A 23,380-nucleotide genomic window follows, 5' to 3' on the forward strand; every position below is an offset into this window, starting at 1 on the left:
GGTGGGTAGGGTGACCCATCTGTCAATCACCATTTCCTATTTTCCACACAACAGGCATCCAAGGGAAGGCCTCAAGCTCACTTCAGCATTTCAGGGGTCCAAAGCTCCTTGGGTGTTGCAACTGCTCAAGAACACCGAACCCCAGGGAGCATGCTCGAGTTGGAGTGTACATGGTGAGGAGCAGCGCTAGGGCTAAGTATACCTGCATGTGTCCACCTGGGAGGTGTGTCAGAAACCTGTGCACATTGTATGCATGAGAATGTGTGTCTGGGGCTGTGCCCAGGTGTGTGTGTACAGTCTCAGTTATTACTCTGTGGTTTTGAGTACTGATATCCAAATGGGACTTAGACACCAGTGGAGGTGGAGGACTCTGTGTGACCTCCTATGTGGAGGAGTGGAGTGTGGCTATCTGCATCTGTGGATATATGTGTATGACTGAGTGTGCATGTGTCCAAGTAGAGTGGTTTACATGGTGGCTGGATATCTGTGGGTTCTCCTGGCCTGTCAAGTGTGTGTGTGTGTGTGTGTGTGTGTGTGCGCGCGCGCGCGCGTGCACGTGCGTGCACACCTGTGCATGCACTCACTGTGAGTTCTATCAGGACCTCTGAGGAGTTCTGAGATACGGGTCTGGGGCTCAACTGGCATGGGGAGGGCACAGACAGGAACTTATGCCAGGAGCTGGGGCCCCTATGGAAACAGGAAGCTGCCCACAGGAACACCTGGGCTGTGGTGGAGATTGGGCTCCGCCCAGGCTCAGTCTGTACCCCTGAGAAATCAACCCAAGGCTCCACTAGCCAAAAAGCTGTCCCAGCCTCGAGGGAGGCACCTGCCTCGTCTGCCGTTCAAGACCCAACAGCTTTGGCCAGCATCTAAATCTGTGTGCCTGGCCTGAGCGTGGAGAAAACTGGAAAACAAAAGCCCCCAGACCGCAGGCCCTCCCTGCAGAGGCATGGGGGAGGCAGGCAAGAGGCGGGAGGCTCAGGAGGAGGGAGGGAGGTGTCGCCGCAGCCCCGGAACACAAAAATAATGAGGCGAGAGGGGCCGTGGGGCCAAGCCGGCTGGTTCCGGAGTCGCTATCTGACCTTGACAGATGCCACAGCTGGGCGCCTGGAGAGGAGCTGCCGCCACAGTGCTGCAGAACAGCCCCCCCGCAACCCGCCACCTCCCCCAGACCGGGTCGATAGAGGTTCAGGCAGGCCCCAGCCGCAGGCAGCCACCCCACCAGGTGGGAGCTGGGGGACCTCAGAGTGTAACCCAGTCAGGCAGGGGGTAGGTGGAGGAGATGAAGGCAAAGAGAGTGAGTGGGGGCAACACCACTGCAGGGCATGGGAGGCAGCAGTGGGGTCTCCGGAGGGCACCCTGGCCCTCAGGTGTGGCTGTGTGTGTAGGAGAAAGATGTAGAGCGTACTATTGTGCTTGTGTAGCTATGAGGCTGAGAGTGTGTAGTTAAGAGAAGCAAGTTGTGAATGGGGTATGACAAAGATCATATGTGTGTGTGTGTCCTTGGGGTCACCGATCACTCCCTGCCCTCTTCCAGAGCCACACCTGTCCTGGCAGGAGCAAGCCAGGAGCTGGGGTCAGCGGTGGTGGGGTGCAAAGAGAGCCAAAGGCACCCTGATCCCTGGCTACCACCAAGTTCTGTCACTAGCAAACGGAGGAGAGGTGGCCCTGTGGTCGTCCTGGCCTCCCCTTTCTCACAAACTGGGGTGCTCCGGGCGCAGAGATGGGCGTGGGGCTGGACGCCACCACTCTGGGGACACCAGTAAGGGGCCGGGGTACAAGCTGCAGGAGGGGATGTTGGGCTGGAGGCAGATTAGCAATTCCGAGCACTGGCTACATAATTAAAAAATCATTACGGCAGGCGGGTGGGCAGAGCCATGTGAGCTCACGCTCAGAGCGGGTGGGGACACAGCCATGGCACTCCCCCTCCCACCGCTTCCCGGAGGAAAAATCCCACCTGCTAATATAATTATGGAAAAACACAAGCACAGAAATTCGGTTTCAGCAAACAACGTGCCTGAGTGCCCAGGGCCTGCCTGGCCCTCAGCACAGTGGGCAGGCTGGTCACCGGTGCCCAAGGCTCCCAGTGGTAAGCTGGGTCCAGACCCCACCTCCTCCGCTTCAGCAGCCCCCAAGGGCAGGGGTGGAGGTGTGGGGGGGACATGTAAAGCCCAGCTCCTCAAATTCTAAATCCAACAGAAAACTGGCCTGTCCTGATAGTTGACAAATGGGGAAACTGAGGCTAAGGAATCCTTGTAAGGTTACGGTGTTTGTGGCAAAGCTACCGCACCAATGGGCCAGCCCAGGAACTCAATCCCCTCCCCTCCCCTGCAGTCCAGCTTCCCTATCTCACCGGCCATCCCCCGGCCCCCTCCGCCCTCGGCTGGGTCAGGGGGAGGGGGGCGGACACGGGCAGCTCCCTGAGTTGGAACTGGACTGTTCAAGTCAGGTCCTCCAGCACCGCCCAGCCCCAGACTACGCCGGGATGCCAGGGTGAGGGGGCGCGGGGAACCCCGGGCTCCCAGTTCAGGGACAGGGCGTCCTGGGCTCGGCTGGGTTAAGCTAGGCCAGCAGAGCTGGCTCCCGCCCCGAGAACGGCGGCCAGCTCTGGGGCACAGGCCCCAGAACGGCAGGAACAGCCGCCATCACCTCGGGCCTGGAGCGGGAGGCGGCGGCGCGGGGAGGGCAGCCGGGCCTAATTAGTCTGCCTGGGACCCGGGCGGGCGCCGGGGCGGCCGACGCGGCCGCCGGAGCCGCGCAGGCACGTCCGCACCCGGCCGGGAGGCGGCGGGGAGCCGGGAGGCCGCGCGCCCTGGGACGCAGTGGGACGGGCTGGCGGTCTGGGAAGGCCCGGGCTGAGGAGATGCCGGCCCCGAACAGGCCTGCCTTCCCTCATTCCTCGGTGCCACCAGGCGCAGCAATTAGAGGCTTTCAAAGTTTGTCCTTAATTGGTTTCATTTTTGCCTCATAAATGATTCATGGCCCTGGAGGTCTGGGAGGGGGAGGGAGTGGCAGGGGGAATTTGGGAGCCAGGCCCCCTACCTGAGGCTGGAGAGGAGCCTGCAACCTTTGCCCAGTTGAAGACAGGGCTTGGGGAAGCCTCGGGCAGGTGGGATCCTCCAGCAAAAATAAAAATCTCCGGCCCTCTCCTCAGGGCACTAACTAATTAGCAACGGTGACTTCTCTGCAGACCAGAGCTCTGCAGCCAGGCCCAGAGCCATCGCAGCTGCTGGGGCCCTGGGAGGGTGAATAATAATATAATGATAACAAAATAAAAGTGTCAATAGTAATAATAAAGATGGTGAACACTTAAAAGTTCTCACTTAAGTTTTGGACATGCAGTTAAGAACATCTCTTTTAACCACCCACCCTAAATCCCCAAGCACTATCAGGAAGAGGTACCAGAATCCCCATTTTGCAGTTAAAGAAACTGAGGCTTGGAGAGCTTAAGGTCTCTCCTCTGCCCCTCCGATGCCAAAACTCCTCACTCGCCAAGGTCTCAGTAGCTTGGGGCTTAGGGCTGGACACCTGGAACACTGTCTGCCAGTGAGTTACGAGCTGCAGGTCCTAAGGAAGCCTGCAGAAGACCCCAGAAAGATCCAGTGACGCCATATCCACCTGGGCCAGGTTAGCTCTGCCCCTCACAAGGCTGTGTGACCTTGACTGAGCAATGTCCTCACACAGCCTTAACTGGCCCATCTGTCAAATAGGAAACAGTGGCCCTAGGACCCCACCCAGTGCTAACTTGTGCTGGGCGTGGGATCAGAGAGATGTCATGGACCCCATGCTCGGGGAGCTCCCAGTCTAAGAGAACATGGATGTGCACACAGAAAGAAGGGCTTGGTAGAGTCTGTGCAGAGAACTCTGAGCGCTCAGCCAGTCACCTGCTGAGGGCTTCTTGGAGGTGAGGTGGGCAGAGGAAGCGTCTCCCTTTTAAGCACGTTCCCCAGTGGCTCAGATGGTAAAGAATCCACCAGCAATGTAGGAGACCAGGGTTCGATCCCTGGGTCAGGAAGATCCTCTGGAGAAGAAAATGGCAATCCACCCCAGTATTCTTGCCTGGAGAATTCCGTGCACTGGGGTCACTAAGAGTCTGCCAGAACTGAGCTACTAACAAAACCCACACAGAAATGCTCAGGGAATGGGCGTGGCCCACTCAAACCCTGGGCTAGAGGTCAGACCTTGAAGAAACCCAGAACTACAGACTACATCAGAGGGATATTCGATGCAAAATGCCCAGCTCAGTCTGTCCAGGACAGTCACTTTTATTCTGAACAACTATGAGAGGTGAGGTCTACACAATTATCTGCAAGGCCCACTTGGTCCCTGGGGATATCCCGGAGGTAAGGAAATACACTCAACAAATTCAGAAGCAGATGCTATATGGGGCTTCTCTGGTGGCTCAGTGGGTCAAGAATTCACCTTTGATACATTAGACGTAGGAGACATGGGTTCAATCCATGGGTCGGTAAGATCTCTTGGAGGAGGGCCTGGCAACCCACCTCCCCAGGAGAATCTCATGGACAGAGGAGCCTGGGAGGCTACAGTCAGTAGGGTCGCAAAGAGTCAGACACAACTGAAGTGACAGAGTAAATGCTGTATGGACTGACTCCCCCTAGAGGCCCCAGGGTTCTGGGCCGCTAGCTGGCGGCTCTTGGGTACCTCATAGATACCACCGCCTCGTGTGTCCTCCAGCTCCTGTCCCAACCACTTGCACCAGATTTCCCTCCACCAACTCTGCCTTCTCAGGCCCTGGCACCCGCTCAGTTCCACCGGCTCCCTGCTCTCCCACCCAGCCGGCCTCCACCAGGCAGCGAAACAGAGGCTTCAAGTGGTTATACCTCCCACCGTCTCCTTCCTCCCTGTGCCTCCTCACAGCCCTCTGAGTGGCATACGTGATCATCCCTGTGTCCCAGTGAGGAAAATAAGGCTCTGAGCAGAAGCTAAGGGACTTACCCAAGGCCACACAGCTTAAGGAAACCCAGGCCCAAATCTCTTGAAAGCCCACGTTGCTCACCTTGCTGGTCACATCCCTGATCTGAACCAGGACTGGCTACTTCTTGCCCCAGCCCCGACCCATCTTCTGTCTACACAAAAACTGTACTGAATCTGCACTCCTCCAGACACAAGATCTTGGTTAGACCATTGTGGTCAGGGGCTCTGCAGGGGGCCCAGGAGGTAGCAGGGGTCCCTACATACTCCGAGAGCCCTAAGGAATGGGGCCTCCTGCCTCAGCCCAGCTGGGTCATCCCAAAGATTGGGTGGGAAAAGTCCTCCCAAGATACAAACACGGAGTACCACAAATGTCTGGAGAGGGGTATGGAGGCGGCACAATGATGTCAGGGTGGAGGGGGTTGGCCATGTTCTTTGGCCCTCTCTCGGGTACAGTCAACTTTAAGGCTCCTATCACACACTAGGGAGGGGGCTGCCTGTGGAAGAAGGGAAGAAGCCTAACCTTTATACATCCATCCTGTACTCCATTCTGCTGGAGAATATAGCTGAATGGCTTAGGCAAGTCATACCCTCTAAGTCTTCAGTTGTTTCATCTGTACAGTGGATTCAAACTCTATGGAAAAGCTTTGGGAACAGGTTTAGAGGTTTTCCTTGAGAAAAGGGATTCAGAAGAACTGGATGAAACACTCAGTGGTCTATGTTGGCTGGGGGCAGCTTGGTGAAGATACAAACAAGTGGTTGAATTCTCAGATTTCAGAGTGCCTCTTAACAGGTCCAGGTGACACCCACTTCCCAGGTGTCCCCCCTGAGCCAGGACACTGGTCTGCCCAGCCAGGTCACTGGGGTCCCTCTCCCCGGCCTGCCCATCTCAGGCGGGTCACCACTGACGTCAGCAGGACCGGCTGGGCGTGGAGCCCGCCACCTCCGGAACCGCCAATTAATTAACTTTTTCAAATTAATTTCCCAAGCAAAATTCCATAATTACATCTGTCTCCATCAGCCTGAGCTAGGCAGGCAAGACGACCCCGCAATGAGATGGAATGTGACCATACCACAGGGTGACCATACTGGCCCTAGGAAGAGGTCAGAGACACTGGAGGTTGGGTTTAACCCCGGCAGGGCGATGGTCTGGTATCCTTATGGATGCTGAATGGAAGGGGAGGGGGCCAAGAAACCAGAGCCCGCCACCCCCGCAAGCCAGGCGGTGAAGGGCTCAGGGACACCCATGCCTACCCAGCTCATCCTGCTGCCCCCACCCCCCACCCTGTGCCCCCAAACCACAGTGGGTCTTGGCAGGGCCCAGTAGCAGCACAGGCACCGCGAGGCTGAGGAGGCCACGACTGCAGCGTTCTAATTTCCCAAAGGGGCTGAGATTAATTAGCTCACACACAGGCGCAGAGAGGGAGAGGAGAGTGGGAGCAGGGGCGGGTAGCGTCAGGCGAGGAGCTGGCTGGCACTCCCCCCACCCGCCCGGCAGGCAGTCAGGCGGCCTTGACAGCCTGGGTGCTCTGAAGGTCAGTGGCCAAGCCGGCTGAGCCAGCAGACTGGCACTGTCGCCTTCCCAGAAGCCCGGAGACCAAGGCTGGGAGGGGCAGCAACCAGGAGGACAGCGGGCGGAATTGGGGGCGGGGGCCACCACTGATGGAGTCCGTGCCAGGTGCTCTGTCCACACCCTCTTCTTTTATTCTCCCAGCAGCCCAAAGAGGTAGGCACCATGGCCTTCCCATTTCACAGATGAGAACACTGAGACTCAGAACAGAGTTAAAATGCACTCAAGTTGTGGGTGGTAGAAGTGGCCCATCTCTAGAGCCCTCCTTGCTCCCCTTTGAATTCCGTGCTAACACAAGGTCTGCAGGAGCCCTGGGCCCGGGGGACCCAGAGACCAGCTGCAGAGTTTGTGATTGTGGCTGTCTGACTGTGGCTTACCTCTGTCTCAGAGCATGTGCTCAGCAGACTCTCAGTCATTTCAGAGATGTAGAAACTTAGACCAGAAAGGGGAAGTAACTTGCCACACGGCACAGGGCCCCAAACCCAGACTTTCTGCCCCTCCATTTCAGGCCAGCACCAACTTCCAGCAAAACAAACCCAACTCGGTGACCTTTAGTGAGACCGGCCCCAGGGCCATGCTGGGCCTGGTGCTCTCTTTAGCTAACCAGTACACTGATCAGGGTGGGATGGTCACTGTCAGCCCTGTTACAGAAGAGGAGGATAGCCTCAGCTCAAGGGCACTTTCTTAACTTCTCCCTGCAGGGCTCCCCAGAGAGGAGAAAGGCGTCCCCAGGGAGGTGGGAGGGTAGGGATAGGAGAGGTGTACGGTGCTGACCAGGCCCCTAAGCAGCTCTCACGAGCCTAGCAATCGACCTTCCCAGAACTTGTCTGCAAGAAGATCCCTGCAACCCTGGGGAGGCTCAATCTGCTCCCTGGGCCACACCTTGACTCCTACCCGACACCCAGTGAATCATGTCTCCACAGAAGCCAAGGGCAACAGGGCTTACCCTCCCCGCAGCTTATGGGATCAGCAGTCCCAAGGTTCTTGGGTCCAAGATAACAGACGGCCCTAGAAGAGTCATGGGGCGGGGCCTAGGTGGGGAGGGGGCTGGCCCAACTAGGAATATTCTCCATTGTGTAAATTATGGAAGGTGGGTAGGAGCCCGCCTGAGGCACAGGTCTACACGCGGTTTGGAACCAGGGTTCCCCTCCCACTCTGCAGCCTCAAGCTAGGAGACCTCAGACAAATAGCTTGACCTTGCTGAGCCCACTCCCTGATCTGTGAAATGCCCACCAGGACAGCCCCGCCCCCACCAGGGTCCTAGACAGGATGAATGTGAGGTTCTCAGTGCGGGGCCAACATGCATAGGTGCTCAATAAATGAGAGCTGTGTGGTTATTTTTACCATCATCCTCAGCCAACACCAGAATGAGTGAAAGCACTGCTCGAGCCAAGAATGTTGGGTAACCCAGGCTGTGGCCCCAGTTCTGCCACTGTTTGAGTCTGAGCCAATCCCTTATGTCTCAGTTTCCCCAGCCTCAAGTAGAGCGTCCCGTCCTGCCCTCTTACCTGCGGGAACCCAGGGAGGTGTGCACACAAAAGGGGTCTGCAGGCTACAGCGAGAGCAGCACTCAGCTGTGCTTTTCTGGCCACAGGAAGAGTCCACCTCTACTTCTTGCCAACCTTTCCTCCTATTTCCTTGTCCCCCTCCCCACCCTAGCCCGGCCTGCTCCAGGCTTCTTCAAGCTCCCACAGTCCCAACAGCCCTTCCATAGGTGTATTCCAAGCCCTTCACTGCCCTGCGAAGGCCATATTAGCCACCTGGAAGTCCCTGCCAGAGTCTAACTTTTGGCTTTGCTATCTGTTGGGGGTTCAGTTCAGTTCAGTCGCTCAGTCGTGTCCGACCCTCCGCGACCCCACGAATCACAGCACGCCAGGCCTCCCTGTCCATCACCAACTCCCGGAGTTCACTCAAACTCATGTCCACAGAGTCGGTGTTGCCATCCAGCCATCTCATTCTCGGTCGTCCCCTTCTCCTCCCGCCCCCAACCTTTCCCAGCATCAGAGTCTTTTCCAGTGTTGGGGGTTAGGGGATAGAAAAAAAATCTTGGAACCACGATTGGCTGTGTATCTAACCATACTGTGAAGCCCCCAGGAGTGTGCACCCAAGGACTCCAGGTTCCTCTGTCCTGCTTCCCATCCATTCCCAACCATCCCCGTCCCAGTGACCCCAAGCTCAGCTTCCTCAATCCCACGCTCCATCATTCCCATCTAAGAACAGCCCTAGAGAAGACTAAATCCACAACATTCTAATTACGGAGTCTTTGGTGTGGGGTACCACTCCCAGAAAAATGCCAGCTTTGGTGCAGCCAACAGGTGGAGAGGAGGGCTGGACTCACCTGGAGATCCAAGTGAGACATGGTGCGAACCACACCCCACCAATCTACTTCAGGTCTTGCAGTTTTAAGACAGAGATAAGAGTCATACCCATTTTACAGGTGGCTAAAGTGAGGTCAGAGAGGTTGACAAACCAGGTCATGATTACACAGCAGGCAGTGACCAAACCTGGTGCGGAGCCCAGGCCTGTCCAATTCTAGAGCTGATGGCTCAGGGGACATCCAGTTCTCCTGACTAGCCACTGCTGTTTCTCTTCTTCAGGTTGTCTGGTCCTCTCTTCTCCCCAACCACTGTCCAGACCTTTATGGGCGAGACCTATGTGGCCAGGAGGTGGAAGCCAACATGGGTCAGAGTTCACCTGCCCCTTGACTTCTGCTAGGCTGTCTCAATTCTGTGGGACCAGGACAAGCTGCCCTCCGAGCAGGAGACTGTGTCCAAAGTCCTTCGTGAGCAATGAAGCCATCCTCACTGGATTCAATTCTCTCATCTGAAAAAGGATGCCTTTTTCCGTATGTGAAATATGGGTTATGCCCCCAGTTTTGCTCACTCAGGGAAGGTAAGCGCCAGCCCCAATGGGCAGCAGAAGCACAGAGGCTCCCCGAGGGCATCTCCCTAATCCAGCAGCCCAGCCCTTCCTTGTACTTAGGCCAGGGACTAAAAATCAGGGGCTAAGTCTGAATTCTGAGTCTTAGGGTGCTGGCTGCAAGGCAGGAGGCCAGAGTGACCAGGGAGGGTGGGCTGACAGACTCCTGAGGGCACTCAGCCCACTAGATCAAGGGAGTCTCATTCCTCCCCTGTCTCTGGCACCCCGCAATCTCTCAAGGACCCCACTTCCCGAGTGGGGGGAGCAGCTGGCCACTTGGCGCTCCCAGGAAAATCGATTCTCCATGGCTTTCCTTCTCCAGCCTTTCCTCTACCGAGCTCCCCACTGTCCCTTCCCCATCAACCCCCAACCAGCTCTGCCTGGGTTAAAGTTCCCCATACTGGAGGGCAAGTGAGTTTAACACTTCCATGCCCGTAACTGGGGCTTCCTTCCCCAGGGGTAGGGGGAACATCTCCCTTCCCGTGCCCACCCTGCAGAATTCAGCTGACTCTACACGGCCGAGGGTGGGTCTCCTTTGTGTGAGCCTACACAGGGGCCTTTCAGTGAATGGAGCCCCAACCTTGTTGGCAGCGAGCCTGTGTGCACACCAGGCTATGTGGGGTCAGTGCCCCGGGCCCAGCTCTTCACACCATCTGGGTGAGAGCTGTGGCCAGAGAATAACGGCCTGAGCCTGTGATAGGATGGCGCACACACACACCACCGCCTTACTGGAGTCGTGCGTGGGGTCCCTGTGTGACTGTCTATTCGTCTGCATGTATGTGTCAGCATGTGTTGTGTGTGTGCGCCAGAGGCTGGGGCTGTGAGTATGACAGCGAGTGTGCTATTGGAGAGTCCACAACTGGGACTGGGTCCTGCCCATGAGTGTCAGCAGTGTGTGCTGAGTCGTGTGCTGAGTTACTGTCCCAAGCGTGTGCCCCTGGGTGTGCCGCGTGGGATGTGCGTGAGTACGCGCTGCCTGCCAGGCCGCAGGGCCTCGTGGGGCTGCTGGGGATGGGGTGACTCACGTCTCCTGAGCTCATCCCGCCGCCAGCCCGCCCAGCTCACCCTGCTCTGCTGGGCTCATGGCCGCCAGCGCTGGAGGCTGGGGGGTGGGAGGGAGGCAGGCGCGGGCAGACGCGGCAGGGAGGCCGCTTGATAAATAACCTGCTGCTTCCCCAGGCCTCTGAGAAGGGGAGGCTGCATGGTGGAGAGCAGAAGGGAGCAGGAGGGAGGCAGTCCTGGCCCCCCAGCTCCAGCAGCCCTGGCCCCCACAGCCCAGGTTACGGCTCCGGTTCCTGTTTCATCGAAACCTGAGCTGGGAAAAGCCTATCGGGTCATCTTGCCTGTCCCGCCGGCCGCCAGGCCCAGGCAAGCTGCCCCTCAGGGGACAAGCCCGCAGCCTGGCCGCCCAGCCAGTGGGTGGGTGGGTGGGGGGAGGATATTTCTGTCCAGACTAAATGCAGCTCGAGGCCTGTCTGCCTCCCCCCCAGCCCCAACAGCTGCTCCCAGGGGCCCCCTGGCTCTGCAGGACTGAACTAAATATAGCCCCCGACCCCAGCAAACCCCCAATGTTCACCTCTTCCCATTGACCCCACCCACGTGAGGGTAGGGAGAAGGCTGGAGAACCCACTGTGTGAGCCTAGGCCAATGTATCCCTCTCTCTGGGCTCTCAGCTATGAAACATCAAGTATCACTCAGCTCTAGGCCCTGACCTGCCTAATAGCCCCTATCGGAGAGAAGACTCAGGTGACTAAATTGGGGTCTTTGTGTAGGGAGGTAAGGGCTGAAGTCCCCTCCTTCAAAATGACTCCAGCCTGCTCAGCAAAAGAATACCAGGGGAAGCTCTCGCCGGCATCCCCAAGTACCTTTAGGCTTATAAACATGGTCCCCTTCATCCTGCTTGTTCTTTGCCCAGCCTGGGCAATACCAGGCTCCTCCAATCTGCCCCAGCCGGACCCTGGCCAGGAAACAAGTTGTGCCAGGCTTGAGGAGGGGGGAGACGCGGGAGCATGACAGCTGCTATTTCCTGGAGGCCACAGTTGGGCACAACCCGGATTCCTGCCTGGCTCCACACTCCACTGGACAGCCTCTCCCAGGCTCTGGCCTTCAGCAGGGCACCCCTTCCCCAGTGTCAGCCCTGTCATCAGCCAGGGTCCCACCCAGTCCCTCTTGTCCCCTGCACTGGTACAGACAGGAAGGAGGTGCCGAATGCACCTTCTGGCCTGGGCTGGGAGAACGGTGGTCTTTGCAGGGTTCAACAGGCGGGGGAGGCAGCCCCAGCTTCCCCCCTCCTGCCTGCCTGCCCACCGGCTGCTTCCCCCAGCCCCACACGCACCGAATTCCCTACATGCCTGTCTGTCTCTGACAGCTCGCGCAAATACTTGGCTGCGCGGGCACCCGCTGTTCTGAGCCCGCTGCGCCTCCTCCCCTGCCTTCCCCGGGGGGCTCTGCAGACACAGCCAGGGACGGGAGGGGGGCCAGAGCCAAGAAGCCTGGTGGGCAGTAGGGGGAGTGAAGGCAGGAGGCATCAGTCTCAGTGCTCCATCCCCAGGCCTGGGGGAACTGAGGGACTCGGGAGGCCACCGTGAACAAGCCCTAGCTGGGCGGCAGCTGCCGACGCCCCCGCTGCCCCCCGGAACCTCCCAGGAGGACCTTCCGGAGGCCTCCCACTCGTCTCAGCCGATGAAACAGCATCTGCCACCCCCGCGGCGGCAGCTCAGGACAGGGCGGAGGGCACCGCAAGGCCCCTGGGGAAGGCTTTGAAATCTGGACTATGGCCCAGCCCCTCCTGAGAGCCCCGGCCCCCCACCACAGGCCCAGCTCCGGAGCGTGGGGGGCTGCGTTCCAGCCCTCCTGCAGTGTGAGGGGTACACCCACCCAGCTGCCAGGCCTGGGACGTCTCCATCGGACTGGCTGGGGGCCTTGTTTGCCCCCAACTCTCCTCCTTCCTGCTTGCCTTGCCTCCCTCCCCGGGGATCAGTGGAGGAAACACTTCCTGAGAACAGCTGGGATTTTCCGCTGGACACTGGCCTCGCCGGTCAGCCCCTTATCTGCCCCCTCAACCTCATTCCTTCTCCCAGAGTAACCCTTCAGCCAAATCATACTCCCACCCCACCGCCAAGGACACCTCTCCTCTCCCTACCATCCTCCCACTTGCCTCAGCATCCCCGGTACCAGCACATGTCCAGGCACAGAGTAGACAATGAATGAATGGCCACAAGGCATGACATGCTCCATTTTGCAGATGGGTATACTGAGATCAGGAGCACGCCCAGCTCCCATCCAAGCTCTTCCTGAATGGGAAGAACGGCCCTCGCGGCAGGGCCCTTCTCTATCGTTTCCCACCTGGTACACTTTCTACCCCAGGAACCAATGCAGCCCTCCCAAGCTTCGCAGGCATCAGGGTGACTCCACACAAAACTTCTCAGTGTTCTGGGGCCAAATGTCCAGCTGACTATTCAGGACCACTGGCCCAACTCTCCCAAAGCGTAAGGGTGGGCTTTAAAAGAATCACAACTGTACTGTCTTTGTGACTAGACTTTGGGGTGAAGCCTCCTCTCCCCATTGCACAGATGGGGCTGCAGAGGCCCCCAGGGGAGGGGGGAGCTGCAGGCGGCCGTGAATCAGAGGGGGAGCTGGGAAGCCGCCCGGCCCTGCCGGCTGTCGCTGGAAGCAACAGCCTGCATTTCCTCCTCACACTGGTGCCTCGGGAAGCGTGGGCAGCGGGCGGGCGGGCACTGCCGTGAGGACCCCTCCCATGCCTGTAGGCTAGTGCGTCCCCTCACTGCCTGCCTGGGCCCACACAGTCCACTCCTCGTGCTGGTGTGATTTATTTCCAGAGAGGGGCAGACCAGAGGCAGAACTGGGTTTCATGTCACTGGCGGGCACCACAGGGAAGCCCCTCCTCTCAGATTCTCAATGTTCCCAGCATCGAACAAGATTGAAACATGACCATTCATGCTTCCTTCCAGCAGTAAAGACCATGTTTCTGTGATTCTAGACTCTCAACACGACAAGAATCCTGACAAGAATCCCTCAGCTCCAAGCATCCTATGATTCTAGACTCCTGTGACTTACGATTCCAGGCCACTGAGATTGGACACCGCCAGAAGAAAGGGGGCCAAGTCCACTCCTACCTGCTGCTGGGGGCCCAGCTAAGCAATTTTCTATCGAGCTTTGGGGGAGGCGGATCAGGCAGGAAAGGAGCTGGGCTCTCCCATCAGGGTCACCAGGAACTGGACGTGAGGCTGTGGGGCAGGGCAGGGGGTTATGGGGATTAAGCTGGTTTAGTCCTGGAGGACAGGCCACCACCTTGTGGCAAACACAGCCATGGACGCTGCAGCTGTCAGGAGGCCCAGACCTCACCAGAGTGCAAGCGGGTGGGTAGGGCTTTGTCAGCTTGTGCCCCCACCCTGGAGCTCAGAGGGAGGAGGGGTGTCAGGTCAGGGCTGGTCTCCCTGCTTCTCAGGTTCCAAGCCAAGCTCCACGCTTCATCTTCCAGTCTTCACCACCCACTGATTCCTCCTTCCCACCACAGTCCCTCACCTCTCAGGCTCCCAGGCCAGCCCCAGCCCAGGCCAGCTGGCAGCCAGCCAGCCGGGGCAAGGTTCCCAAGCCCATTTGATAGACAGAAAAACTGAGGTCAGGGGGAGAAGATGATATGACCTGCCCCAAGGGCTCAGCCTTGGCAGCCTATGGTCTCTGGACGCATCTCTCAGTCCCGCCCCTCAACCTTGGCTCCTAGAATCCTCTGCAGGACCAGGGGGTCTCCCTGACCAGTCTCCTCACCAACATAAGTACACCTCCCCCATCCTGGTGTCCCTTGAGAGCACTCAATCCCACAGCCAATCACCTGCTCATTCATTAATTCATTCTTTCATTCACCCAACGAGTCAATCAGCCCACCTTCCCACCAAATGCCAGATCCCTTGCCAGGGGCTGGCGGACTCAAGAAGGAAAGAGAGCAAGGCCTATACCCTGCAGGCATTGACGGAGTGGCTGCTGTGTGCTAAGCAGTACGGACTGCCATGCACAGCCCAACCCTGGCTGTCCTTGTGGTGTTCATGGCCCATCAAGGGCTCTGCCAGGACCCAATCCCACTTGGAGTGGCAAGTCCCAAACACTCCAGCCTCAGTTTCCTCATCTGTATATGAGGAAGCTAACGGCACCCCCATCACTGGCCTACTGTGAGGAACGAATGAAGCAAAGGCTAGAAAGCTCTCCTAACAGTGCCTGCCCTCAGTCAGGGGCTGGGACGGGTTAGCCATTGTCATCGCCATTGTTAAGACCTACTATGATTATTATAGTAATAACTGGGAGACAGCGAGTGATTAGAACAGCAGCTAAAGCTCTTCAAACACTTAGCTGGTGCCAGACACTGAGGGGACAGGAAGGAATCACCGCCACATCCCTTGCAAGGCTGGCAAGCAGCAAGCCCAGTAACCTCCCATTAGCATCTGATGATCAAGGGACTTGGTTAGAAGCATGGCCCTGCCTCCACAGAAGGGCTACTCCAACATGTGTTCATAGGTGCTGCACATGTATGTGCAAGCTTTTAACCATGCACATGAATACATGTCTACACAGGAAAGCTGGGAGGGCCAGCAGGTGAGGTGGGAAGTGAGACAGCAGTGAAGGGACACAACTGCTGGCGCTGGCTCAGGCCTCCCACCCTAGCCCACCCCACCCTGGCCAGTGATCACAGCAGAGCTGAGGGGACCATGGCAAGAGCAAGGACCGGGCCAGTGGGGAGAGGCCCAAAAAGATGCTTTGCATAGTTCTGGCCACCAGATTACAGGCCCAGGCTGGGCCCCTAGGTCGGGGTGTGGGGGTGGCCAGGTGCTTGCAGTCCCACATGGGTCAGGCCACTGTGCCTGCACTTTATGCCTGTCCCGGCAGGGCACTTTAGCGTTCCTGCTGGCAGACGGGGCGAGTCCAAGGAGGTCAGGGGAGGTCAGGGTGAAGGGAGGGAACAGTGGGCCCAAGGGCCATGTGGGGTCTGCCGGACAGGGGAGGGTGGGCATAGGGCTTCCCGGGGCCACCGGGCAGGCCTGGCTCTGCCCTGCTGGGGCCAGCAACTGGAGGGAAGTAAATATAGCGCGGGGCGTCCCGGCCACATTCCTGGGAGGCCAGTGCGGCCCGCCTGCCCGCTGCTCTAGGCAGAGCGCAGCAGCCAGGGCCCAGAACTGCCCCTGCCCTCTTCCCAAACAAACAGAAAAATAAATAAAACCAGCTCTCACGGCCAGCACAGCTGGGGGGATGGGGGCAGGAAGGGGTGGACAGGGTTGGGGGGGGCAGCCAGGAGCACCAGTTGCCGCTGTTTCTGTCCTGCTGGGGAGGAGGAGGCCAACAAAAAGAGAAAAATGGAGGGAAAGGGCAGAGGGACAGTCAAGAGATGTGAGAGAGGGGGAGAGGACACGCAGGAGAGACCAAGTTGTGACAGACAGAGATGTGTGTGTGGGGGGCAGGTCAAGAAGGATATGGATGGTATCAGGGCTGGGGGGAGGCACAGGCAGCCCTGAGGTCAGTAATTCAGCAATTCAGTGACAGGGATACCCGGGGGGGGGGCAGCAGGCAGACAAAGGGGGCCTGTGGGCTGGGGCAGGGGACTGGCTCCAAAGGCCATGAAATATTAACGACCTTAGGCCAATGAGTGACAGAGGTCATAGAAATAAGGAGACTAGCCAGGGAGATACAGGGACCCTGAAGCAGACCACCCCCCTCCCCAGTCCCCCTCCACTACCTCCTGAGCTCAGCCAGCCTCCCCCAGCTCTCCTCCTCCCGTGGCTGCTTTCTGTCTTTCCATCCAGACGGAGGACAGGCTGAGGCTGGGAGGGGCCCGGGGGATTAGTGAGGGCAGGGGACCTTTGCGGTTCTCTCTTCCCTCTGGCTGATCTGTGCGCAGCCGGCCCTCCAGAGCTGCCAGCCACCCTAGTCAGAAGGCCAGGAGGCCTGTCAGCACAGCCACTGCCACAGGCACCTCCTGGGGAAGGAGGGGGTAGACATCCAGCTTCCCCTTCACAGAAAAAAAAAATCAGCCGCGCCACCACTTTCCACAGAGACCAGCGGGAGGGAAGGCCATGCCTCACAGCTCAGCTGAGCCAGCCAGTCAACGGGTGAGCAAGCCAGCAGGTCATCCCCCAGCCCTCCCACCGCCCTCCCCAGGCCCCACCATCAACCTCATGACCTTGGCCAGTCCCCCTGTCCCCGAGCCTGTGTCTACACCAGCCCCACCCCACCCCAGGCTTGGTGTGAGGAAAAGAAATGAGTACAAGTAACACCTTGAAAACCTGCAGGGGGGTAGGGCCAAGCATGCAGGTAGTCCTGTGAGGTCAGGCCCATCGTGGGTCCCATCTCACAGATGGGGAAGAGAAACCCAGACAGGCGGAGTGACGTACCCAAGGTCACACACCTGGCAACTAGCAGAATAAAGACAGAAACGCTAACCATGAGCATGTGTTCTTTTCTTCCTTTTCACTGGGGGACAGGAAGTCCTCATCATCATAAAAGCCAGCTTTGACTGAATGCTGACTGTGGGCTAGCCACTGATGGTGGGCACTGCACAGCCATGTGTCCGTGTGAAAATAGCCTTGTGAGGCAGGCACTCTTACACTCCCATTTCAGGGATAAGGAAACTGAGGATCACAGAACATACATGGACCAAAGGTCATACACATATCCAGTTTGCCACTGACATGGCCAGGATTTGGAGCCAGGTCTGACTCCTGAGCCAGTGGTCAAATATACCTGTTTGGGTGAGGTCGAGGCTGGGAATTAGGAGGGCCCAGTAGCGGGGGAGCTCAGTGATCCTATTGTGCCTGGAACAGTCACCAGGAAAAGGTCAAAAACAAGGTCACAACTGCTAGACCAAGGGGTGGGTCAGCAACTCCTCTGGGAACAAGGAGATGGGTAGAACCTGTGGGGACCAACAGTGAGAACACTGTTTAGGGGCTTGGCCAGAGCAATCTGCCTGGTCTACTTAGAGCCCAGGTACCAGGTACCTAGCATAGGGCTGCCGAGGCTGGTCTATAAAGGGTCAGCAAAGCCCTGTCCTGTTGGCCCCCAGGGCTGCAACCAGCACCTGAGAGCCGGTGTGCCAGGAACTAATCACACCCCACCTCCAGAGCCCCCAGTGCAGGCGGAAGAGGGGGCAAGATCCCCTCCCTCCCTCCCAGGCCCTGTGAGCCCAGAGGGAGGCCAGCATCAGAGGCAGGAAATGAAGAAGAATTTGCGATCTAATTGAGCTGGCGGGGGATTAGGCGGCAGAATGCAATTACAGGGGCTGGAGCAGGGCCAGGGGCACTGACACCCTGAGATGTGGCCTGGCCCAGGTGACTGGGCCGAGCCAGGCTCTGGCCAGAGACACCCTATGGCGAGTGGGGTGGGGAGAGGGAGACAGGTAGGCAAAGACTGGGGCCAGACCACTCTTCAGCACACACAGGATTGCAGGGTTCCAGCTCCATGAAATACCCCAAATCAAGAAGTTTTCCTGAGAATTCTTACCCAGGGAACAGCGCTATGCACTCTCTCACAGGGAGCAGGCAGAGTGGAACACACGTTCTCACAGGCTCTACTCATGCATATACACACATGTGCTCATGCTCCCAGGAAAGACCCACAGATCCATGTTCACTTGCATGGGGACAGGCTCCCAACCTGCAGACACACAGCAATGGCCCTTTGTTGCCAATGGCTCCACCAAAGAGGGGGAAAACACAAAACAAAACAAAAAAATACACCCATGACCTTAAAATCCTTTTATTCCCGTAATCACAGGCTGCCATTGCCGTGGATACGCGCTGTCACCCCAGCCCCAGCCTGTCTCCCTCCATGGCTTCCAAACTCCCAGCAGGCAGGCAGACGGGGAGGCTGCCCAGTTACTGCTGGGGAGGGCAGGGGAGGAGAAGGACCGGGTGGGAGAGGTTCAACACCACACAAGCTCACAGACTCAGGGCCTCAACCAGGGAGGGAGAGACTCAGAAAAACAGATGGGCAGACAGAGATACAGAAAGAGCAAGGAACACAGACACCAGCTTCCAAAGACACAGACCACTGTCAGCATAGCTCAGATATGCCCACTCCCAGAGTCACACACTCTTTCCCAATTCAGTACCACTCAAGGAGTGATACAGTCCCAAATTTACAAGCGTATACAAAACACACATACACAAATCACGAACACACCCTCTCCAAAATTCTAGGCCCACACAACTCAGAATATATACATTCCTAGATTGACAGAGACAGACCCAACTTTCAGATACAGACTCCCAGGCTCACAACACACAGGTATATATATGTGATACAGACACAACTCTTAGATCCATAAACACATGTCCTGATTCACAAATATACACAGGCTTAGACTCCCAACACCCCAAGATAAACAGACACACATTCAACACACAGAATCACAGATATATCCATCTTGAGTCATTAGCACACACACTGCCCAGATTCCCACATCCCATACCAACAGACTAGACCTACACAGCCTCACTGAGCAGCTGACACTGCCTTTGGCTTCAGGGGGCAAGTGGAATGGTTGGAGATTCCTGGGTCCTTGTGGGGGCAGTCCTTTCTCATTGCCTGCAGCTTGGGAGGTGGGCTCAAAGTTGGGGGGGATAAAGGGGGAAGTAAGAGAAAGCAAAAAAAAAAAAAAAACTTGAGTGGGATATTCTTGTTGGGCAGTAGCGCGTGAGTAACTGGGGAGGCTTTTTGTGGTCTGGTGAGTTTCAGCTATGAGTGAGAGTTTAACTATTAATACACTTAATCAAGGGCACTTCACACATACACACGCACGCGCTCCCGCGCGCACCCTACAACCATACACAGAGGCTAGGATGGGACCAGGTGGTGGGGGGGTAAGAGAGGGAGAGCCTCAGCTAAAAAAGGGGAAAACTCCATTCAGGGGCCCAGGGGGCAGGTAAACAGGGCGGAGTTCCTGCCCTGGGCCTACCTCCAGGGGGGTGGGGGGTAGAGTCAATGATTCATTTCTGCAAGTCCAGAGGGTGGGCTTGACACATAGTAGGTGCTCAATAAATATACAGTGGGCCAATGAATGAAGAACTGAACCACATATAAAGGGTGGGCAATAATAACAACAACTTAATGATAAGTGAGCCCTGCCCCATCCTTAGCCAATTGAGATATGCTGCAGAATACCAAGCTGGGGAGCTGGCTTTGACTTCATGGTCACCCCAAAAGACAAGGGATCTAAGAAAGCAGGCCAGAGTCTGGCTCATCAGCATCCCAGCATCCCTCCACCCTATCCTTTACCCTGGAAAGTCAGCTGACCTCAGCCCAGCGTACACCCCTCCCTCCCAGAGAGACCCCCCCAATCTCCATTCTACTGTCCCATGAATAAGTAGGTGAGGTCCTAAAGAAAGCAAGGTATTTAATTCCCACAGGCTTGTTTATCCATATGAAACCTGCCCCCCGCCAATCCTATGAGCCTCAGTTTCTCATTTGCCAAATGGGTAGAAGCTGAAAAGAGGCAGCAAGAGTTGGGGGTCACAGTAGGAACCCACAGAGCACAGACTTAATCTGGCCTGGGCCTTGGATGCAGAATCCTCCCCTTCCCTTCCCTTCCCCCACCCAGCCCAGCCCTGACGGGTGGACATTCCAGGCCTCACGTGATAAAGACGAGGCTGCTGGCCCACGGGTAAGTCAACAGGCTCTGTCGGGGGAGAGATAGGAGGCCCCGGCCAGGGTCACCTGCTGAGCCGGGAAAACAGCCGGGCCCAAATACACACATAAATAAGGGCCAACGGACAGCCAGTCAGCCAAGGGTCTGTCTTCTGCAGAGGAACCTCTGCCCCCCACCTTGGAAAGGGACGTGGCATGGGAGAGGGAGGTTCAAGGCTAGCTCTTGCTTCCCTGGGAGAGCCCCAGGTTCCTGCCAGGACTGGAGGTGGGGGTGTGGGAGGGGTGGGCTTCTACCAAGGGCCCCAGGACTAACTGAGAACTCAGAGGCCAACCTCCCTCAGCTGTTCCCACCCTCTCCCAAGGCAAAAATCACCCCCTCTCCCTCCTCCCCAAGGAGAGAGGACAATTTCCGTTCTGGGAAGGGGGTGACAGCTGCAGAGCGGGCCACTACCCACCCCCACCCCCGACCCCGCCAGCTCTTGCTTGAGTCTCATCCAGGGAAACTGCTAAATCAACACTACGCAGTAGTAGGTAGCGCTGGCCTCAGTCTCCCCGCATCGCTCTCAAAAAGGCGTTTGGGAGATGGCTTCGGGTCTCAGTCCCTGGTTTCCTAAGACGGTAGGCACCTAGGGTACGGGGTGGGGGGGTCTTTCGGGAGGGGGATTAGGGCAAGCTTCGGCCAGCACGCCCCCTAAAACCATCTAATTGAAATGCTCTCACTTGCATGGAGAGCCTTCCCCCGGCCCCCGCCTCCCGCCCCCGCGGGCCGGGGCAGCTGAGGTGGCGCCGGGCGTTCAAATAGCGCTCCAAACAAGTCCGCAGCGACCGCGCACGCAGCCCCCGCCAGGCGGCCCCAGCGGAAAACTTGAAAGGGACACTGTTTGCCGGTCGCCCTGGGGCGGCTCCGGCGGGGGCGAGGGCCGAACGAACGCACACGCCCCCTCCCCAGCGCTTCCTGCGCAAACGCAGGGAGGCGGGGGTGGGTGGGGGCAGCCGGCCCACCACAAAACCTAGGACTCGGAACAGCGGCTGCGGCGCAGGGGAAGGCGGAGGTCAAGAGGCTGGCTCGCCAGAACCCCCCGCCCCCCGCTTCAGTCCCTTCTATCAGAAGACCCGACTCTCAGACCACCCAGGGTCCCGGGGGCAAAGTAGGGCGCGGCTGCCAACCCTTCAGACCCCCGTCGCAGGAGACAACAGGGAGCAGGTCTTCCCGGATGAGTCCCTACAGAACCCCCAAATCTGCTGGTTCCTCCTTGCAGCCCGTGGCACCAGTCCAACTCCGCGCACCCCTTCCGATTCCTGAGGTGGGGGCACCAAAAAGCGATTTTGCTCCCTCATTGGGCGCTTCAGCTCTTCTGACAGGTCCCGGGAGGCGGCCCCCCATTTAAAAGCCGGGGTCACTCACTTTCTGTGGATCCCACAAATAAACAAAGCCAGGCGCACCCCGCGCTCCCCGCCGGAAAGCAGCCCATTACGGGCGAGGACAACTTCCCCCAGCAAGAAAATTAACACATTCTTCTCGCGGCGGTTCGGCCCCTCGCTCTGGGGAAGCAAAGAGGGAGGGGGGCTCGGGGTCAAACTTCACGAGTAAATTTGGGGCCAGAGCAGCGAAGCAGGCGGCTGGGACACCCACCTCCCACAGCTCCGCAGCTAGAAGAACACCCCCATTTTCCCTCCCTGGCTTTGCATGCTGCTTGGCCACGCGGGGCTCGGGAGACAGGCTGAAAGACTCCCTAAGGCTAGGGAGGAAGGGAGAGAGAGGCCGCGGGGAGCAGTGGTGGTCGGGGGTGATACTTTGACGAAAAAAAAAAAAGGTCAAACTTGATCTGCCCGCCAGACACCCCGCGGGCAGCGGGGGCGAGGAGCCTGAGGGGAAATGTGGAAGTGGCCACCGCCCCCTCCAAAAGGAGGGGGAGACTCAGCCGCGCATCGTCTAGGGCATTAAGAGCAGTGCGTGATGCCCCCAAAAGACAGGACTACGAATGGGGTCTGTTGGGGGGAGTGCGCGCCGGAGATCTCCAATCAGTCGCCCCCGCAGACGGAGCGCGAGCCCAGCGCCGAGAGGTGAAGACACGGGCTCCCGCGGCCCCTGTGCCCTCAAGCTCGAGTACTTGGGGAAGGGACAGTACCCCGCAGGGAGAGCCCCGGCCCCTATCCAAGGTGTCCAAGCGGCCGTCCCCGACCCTAAAAACCCTCTTTTTGTCTGAACTCAGTGATCTGCGACCGAGCTGACTGCGGCTTGGGGAGGCTTGAGTATAGAAGAGGCCACTGAGCGATCATCGGAGCTAGGGCTCCTAGCCCCGGGGGCTCCGAGGCTCAGATTACGGGCGCCCCCGCCACACCCAAACACGGACCCCTCTTTTCCCGTCCCTGGCTTTCCGCACCTGAACTTCGGGGGAGCCCGCGCCGCCAAACTTTCCGCAGACTTGCAGCGAACTCCGGCCCCGGCCGCGCACCGGGGCCCCGGGGGAGGAGAGGGAGGTAGGCGGGGAAGGGGAGGGGGCCGGCCTCCGGGGGGGTCGGGGGAGGGCCGTGGCCCGACACCTACCGGCTCTCAGAGTCGTCCAAGCCGCCACTGCCGCCGCCGCCGCGAGGCCGAGGGGGAGGGGCGGGGCGGGGAGCTGCGCTCCGCTCTGGGCACCGCCGCCGCGGTGCGCTCCGCTCCAGCCGCGCCGCCCGCCGTGCCCGGGTCCGGAGCCGGAGTCACGCCGCCGCGACTGGCCGGAGGCGGGGAGGGGGGGGAGCCTGCAGCACCTGCCCCTCCTCCCCCTCCCCGCGGCCCAAATTAAAAAACAACAAAAAGCAACTAATCACCCCTGAGCGTAGCGCGGAGCGGCTGGCTGAGGGCGCAGCGTGAGGCGCCCGGACTCAGCAGGCGGCGCGCATGGCTGGGCGCAGGGCTGGGACGCGGGGCCCGGCTTTGAGGAACAAGGTTCGGCTGCTCTTCTCTCTCGGCTCGGGCGCCTGCTCTCGCCGCCGCCTTTGCTGCCGCCTCTACATCCCCGCTCAGGCTCCGCCGCCGCGCGCCCGCCCGGGCAGGAGCTCTGAACGCTGCCCGGGGGCTGCCGGCAAAACCCGGACCGGACTCCGCGCTCCCTCCTCCTCTTCCCCCCCCCCCGCCCCGCCACCTCGGCTCCCCTCCCTCCTCCCTCCGCCTCCCTCCCGACGCAGCTCTGGCCACTTGGACGCCGCAGGCTCTGAGGCCGGAGCCGCAGCCACTGCGCCTGTAGCTCCCCGCGCTCTGACGAGGTCGGCCCAGGCTCAGCTCTCCAGCGCGCCCGGTCTTCACCTCTTTTCCCGCAACTTTACAAA

At 58.6% G+C, this 23,380-nt stretch overlaps 1 protein-coding gene across 2 annotated transcripts in view; it reads right to left on the reverse strand.

The window, feature by feature from the left end:
- Window positions 1-23,128, reverse strand: part of CXXC5 (CXXC finger protein 5) — a 34,563-nt gene extending 11,435 nt beyond the window's left edge. Inside the window, exon 1 of one of the 2 annotated variants that reach the window (XM_055431360.2) lies at window positions 22,617-23,128. The gene's annotated coding sequence lies outside the window, so the exon portion shown is untranslated. Of the gene's footprint in view, window positions 1-22,452; window positions 22,575-22,616 lie in introns of those variants that run through there. The other variant, XM_055431361.2, reaches the window with a different exon arrangement.
- Window positions 23,129-23,380: the final 252 nt, after the last annotated feature.

The sequence above is a fragment of the Moschus berezovskii genome, chromosome 8, assembly GCF_049115385.1.
Source record: "Moschus berezovskii isolate FMDL1 chromosome 8, NW_MosBer_1.0, whole genome shotgun sequence".
In the NCBI taxonomy this organism is placed as follows: Eukaryota; Metazoa; Chordata; class Mammalia; order Artiodactyla; family Moschidae; genus Moschus; species Moschus berezovskii.